The 5,380-nt window shown below is 41.7% G+C and overlaps 1 non-coding gene across 1 annotated transcript; it reads right to left on the bottom strand.

Moving 5' to 3' along the window:
- Positions 1 to 354: 354 nt before the first annotated feature.
- Positions 355 to 462, bottom strand: LOC148574656 (small nucleolar RNA R71). The gene has a single exon (XR_015906418.1). It is a non-coding gene; the product is annotated as a small nucleolar RNA R71 (small nucleolar RNA).
- Between the last annotated feature and the right edge of the window lie 4,918 nt (positions 463 to 5,380).

The raw sequence follows: 5,380 nt of genomic DNA, 5'->3' as shown, positions 1-5,380 counted from the left end.
GACTTTACTGCACCAAATTCCAATTTACATGGAAGAAGCATCTCCATTCCTGCCATTGGAGCAAACAATTTTGAGCTGAAACCTCAGCTAGTTTCTCTGATGCAGCAGAACTGCAAGTTTCATGGACTTCCATCTGAAGATCCTTTTCAGTTCTTAACTGAATTCTTGTAGATCTGTGATACTGTTAAGACTAATGGAGTAGATCCTGAAGTCTACAGGCTCATGCTTTTTCCATTTGCTGTAAGAGACAGAGCTAGAATATGGTTGGACTCTCAACCTAAAGATAGCCTGAACTCTTGGGATAAGCTGGTCACGGCTTTCTTAGCCAAGTTCTTTCCCCCTCAAAAGCTAAGCAAGCTTAGAGTGGATGTTCAAACCTTCAAACAAAAAGATGGTGAATCCCTCTATGAAGCTTGGGAGAGATACAAAGGACTGACCAAAAAGTGTCCTTCTGACATGCTTTCAGAATGGACCATCCTGGATATATTCTATGATGGTCTGTCTGAATTGGCTAAGATGTCATTAGATACTTCTGCAGGTGGATCCATTCACCTAAAGAAAACGCCTGCAAAAGCTCAAGAACTCTTTGACATGGTTGCTAATAACCAGTTCATGTACACTTCTGAAAGGAATCCTGTGAATAATGGGACGCCTATGAAGAAGGAAGTTCTTGAAATTGATACTCTGAATGCTATATTAGCTCAGAATAAAATATTGACTTAGCAAGTCAATATGATTTCTCAAAGTCTGAATGGAATGCAAGCTGCATCCAACAGTACTCAAGAGGCATCTTCTGAAGAAGAAGCTTATGATCCTGAGAACCTTGCAATAGCAGAGGTAAATTATATGGGTGAATCTTATGGAAACACCTATAACCCATCATGGAGAAATCATCCAAATTTCTCATGGAAGGATCAAAAGCCTCAACAAGGCTTTAACAATGGTGGAAGAAACAGGTTTAGCAATAGCAAGCCTTTTCCATCATCCACTCAGCAACAGACAGAGAACTCTGAACAAAATACTTCTAATTTAGCAAACTTAGTCTCTGATCTATCTAAGGCCATTGTGAGTTTCATGAATGAAACAAGGTCTTCCATTAGAAATTTGGAAGCACAAGTGGGCCAGCTGAGTAAAAGGATCACTGAAATTCCTCCTAGTACTCTCCCAAGCAATACAGAAGAAAATCCAAAAGGAGAGTGCAAGGCCATTGAACTAATCACCATGGCCGAACCTGTAAGGAAAGGAAAGGACGTGAATCCCAGTGAGGAAGACCTCCTGGGACGTCCAGTGATCAATAAGGAGTTTTCCTCTGAGGAACCAAAGGAATCTGAGACTCATTTAGAGACCATAGAGATTCCATTAAACCTCCTTATGCCATTCATGAGCTCTGATAAGTATTCCTCTTCTGAAGAGAATGAGGATGTTACTGAAGAGCAAGTTACCAAGTACCTTGGTGCAATCATGAAGCTGAATGCCAAATTATTTGGTATTGAGACTTGGGAAGATTAACCTCTCTTGTTCACTAATGAACTGAGTGATCTGAATCAACTGACATTGCCTCAGAAGAAACAGGATCCTGGAAAGTTCTTAATACCTTGTACCATAGGCACCATGACCTTTGAGAAGGCTCTATGTGACCTTGGGTCAGGGATAAACCTCACGCCCCTCTCTGTAATAGAGAAACTGGGAATCTATGGGATGCAAGCTGCTAAAATCTCATTAGAGATGGCAGACAGTTCAAGAAAACAGGCTTATGGACAAGTAGAGGACGTGTTAGTAAAGGTTGAAGGCCTTTACATCCCTGCTGATTTCATAGTCCTGGATACTGGAAAGGAAGAGGATGAATCCATCATCCTAGGAAGACCTTTTCTGGCCACAGCAAGAGCTGTGATTGATGTTGACAGAGGTGAAATAGTCCTTCAATGGAATAAGGACTCCCTTGTGTTTAAAACTCAAGGATCTCCCTCTGCAACCATGGAGAAGAAGCAGAAAAAGCTTCTCTCAAAGCAGAGTCAACCAGAGCCCCCACAGTCAAACTCTAAGTTTGGTGTTGGGAGGCCACAACCAAACTCTAAGTTTGGTGTTGAACTCCCATATCCAAACTCTAAGTTTGGTGTTGGAGAGTCTCAATAAAGCTCTGCACATCTGTGAGGCTCCATGAGAGCCCACTGTCAAGCTATTGACATTAAAGAAGCGCTTGTTGGGAGGCAACCCAATTTTTATTTATCTAACTATATTTTTCTTAGTTATATGTCTTTGTAGGTTCATGATCATGTGGAGTCACAAAATAAATATAAAAATTGAAAACGGAATCAAAAACAGCAGAAGAAAAATCACACCCTGGAGGAGCATCTGTCTGGCGTTCAGCGCCAGAACAGAGCATGGTTCTGGCGCTGAACGCCCAAAATGGGCAGCTTCTGGGCGCTGAACGCCAGAACAGGCATGGTTCTGGCATTCAACGCCAGAAATGGCACACAAATGGGCGTTGAACGCCCAAAATGGCCACCAACATGGCGTTGAACGCCCAGAGTTGTGTGCAAAGGCATTTTTACATGCCTAATGGGTGCAGGGATGTAAATCCTTGAACACCTCAGGATCTGTGGACCCCACAGGATCCACTCAGGATCTGTGGACCCCACAGGATCCCCACCTACCTCCACTCAACTCTTCTCACCACTTTCTTTCACACAACCCCATAAACACTCTTCCCCAAAAAACCCTTCACCAATCACCTCAAACTCTCTTTCCCATCACCTCTTCACCACTCACATCCATCCACTCTTCCCCATAAACCTACCTCATAAACTCCACCTACCTTCAAAAATTCAAAACCAATTTCCCACCCAAACCCACCCATATGGCCGAAACCTTTCCCCCCCTCCCTTCCCTATATAAAGCCCTCCATTCTTCATCAAATTCACACAACACACCCCTCTACACCCTTCTTGGCCGAAACACTTCCCACTCTCCCTCTCCTTTATTTCTTCTTCTTCTTCTTCTATTCTTCTTTTCTTGCTCGAGGACGAGCAATATTCTAAGTTTGGTGTGGTAAAAGCATAAGCTTTTTGTTTTTCCATTACCATTGATGGCACCTAAGACCGGAGAATCCTCTAGAAAGGGGAAAGGAAAGACAAAAGCTTCCACATCCGAGTCATGGGAGATGGAAAGGTTCATCTCCAAAGCCCATCAAGACCACTTCTATGATGTTGTGGCCAAGAAGAAGGTGATCCCCGAGGTCCCTTTCAAACTCAAAAGAAATGAGTATCCGGAGATTCGACATGAAATTCAAAGAAGAGGTTGGGAAGTTCTAACAAATCCCATCCAACAAGTTGGCATCCTAATGGTTCAAGAGTTCTATGCCAATGCATGGATCACCAAGAACCATGATCAAAGTAAGAACTCGGACCCAAAGAACTATGTTACAATGGTTCGGGGGAAATACTTAGATTTTAGTCCGGAGAATGTGAGGTTGGCGTTTAACTTGCCCATGATGCAAGGAGATGAACGCCCCTACACTAGAAGGGTCAACTTTAATCAAAGGTTGGACCAAGTCCTTATGGACATATGTGTAGAAGGAGCTCAATGGAAGATTGACTCCAAAGGCAAGCCGGTTCAACTAAGAAGATTGGACCTCAAGCCTGTAGCTAGAGGATGGTTGGAGTTCATTCAATGCTCAATCATTCCCACTAGCAACCGGTCTGAAGTTACTATAGACCGGGCCATCATGATCCATAGCATCATGATTGGAGAAGAGGTGAAAGTTCATGAGATTATACCTCAAGAACTCTACAAGGTGGCTGACAAGTCCTCCACCATGGCAAGGTTAGCCTTTCCTCACCTCATTTGTCACCTATGCAATTCGGCTGGGATTGACATAGAGGGAGATATCCTCATCAAAGAGGACAAGCCCATCACTAAGAAAAAGATGGAGCAAGCAAGAGAGCCCACTCATGGAGCTCAAGGGGCGTATGAAGCTCATAACCATGAGATCCCGGAGATGCCTCAAATGCACTTTCGTCCACAAAACTATTGGGAGCAAATTAACACCTCCCTAGGAGAACTGAGTTCCAATATGGGACAACTAAGGGTGGAACATCAAGAGCACTCCATCATGCTTCATGAAATAAGAGAAGATCAAAAAGCAATGAGGGAGGAGCAACAAAGACAAGGAAGAGACATAGAAGAGCTCAAGGACATCATTGGTTCCTCAAGAAGGAAATGCCACCATCACTAAGGTGGATTCATTCCCTGTTCTTATTTCTTTTGTTTTTTGTTTTCTATGTTATGTGCTTATCTATGTTTGTGTCTTCATTAAATGATCATTAGTAGTTAGTAACTTTGTCTTAAGGTTATGAATGTCCTATGAATCCATCACCTCTCTTAAATGAAAAATGTTTTAATTCAAAAGAACAAGAAGTACATGAGTTTCGAATTTATCCTTGAACTTAGTTTAATTATATTGATGTGGTGACAATGCTTCTTGTTTTCTGAATGTATGCTTGAACAGTGCATATGTCTTTTGAAGTTGTTGTTTAAGAATGTTAAATATGTTGGCTCTTGAAAGAATGATGACAAGGAGACATGTTATTTGATAATCTAAAAAATCATAAAAATGATTCTTGAAGCAAGAAAAAGCAGCAAAGAACAAAGCTTGCAGAAAAAAAAATAGGTGAAAAAAATAGAAAGAAAAAAAAAAAGAAAAAGCAAGCAGAAAAAGCCAATAACCCTTAAAACCAAAAGGCAAGGGTAATAAAAAGGATCCCAAGGCTTTGAGCATCAGTGGATAGGAGGGCCTACAAGAATAAAATTCTGGCCTAAGCGGCTAAACCAAGCTGTCCCTAACCATGTGCTTGTGGCGTGTAGGTGTCAAGTGAAAACTTGAGACTGAGCGGTTAAAGTCAAGGTCCAAAGCAAAAAAAGAGTGTGCTTAAGAACCCTGGACACCTCTAATTGGGGACTTTAGCAAAGCTGAGTCACAATCTGAAAAGGTTCACCCAATTATGTGTCTGTGGCATTTATGTATCCGGTGGTAATACTGAAAAACAAAGTGCTTAGGGCCACGGCCAAGACTCATAAAGAAGCTGTGTTCAAGAATCATCATACTGAACTAGGAGAATCAATAACACCATCTGAACTCTAAGTTCCCATAGATGCCAATCATTCTGAACCTCCATGGATAAAGTGAGATGCCAAAACTATTCAAGAGGCAAAAAGCTATAAGTCCCGCTCATATGATTGAAGCTATGTTTCATTGATAGTTTGGAATTTATAGTATATTCTCTTCTTTTTACCCTATTTGATTTTCAGTTGCTTGGGGACAAGCAACAATTTAAGTTTGGTGTTGTGATGAGCGGATAATTTATACGCTTTTTGGCATTGT

This window comes from Arachis ipaensis, chromosome B2 (genome assembly GCF_059453495.1).
Source record: "Arachis ipaensis isolate K30076 ecotype BB chromosome B2, ASM5945349v1, whole genome shotgun sequence".
Taxonomy (NCBI): domain Eukaryota; kingdom Viridiplantae; phylum Streptophyta; class Magnoliopsida; order Fabales; family Fabaceae; genus Arachis; species Arachis ipaensis.
This window is presented reverse-complemented; position numbering and strand designations above follow the sequence as displayed.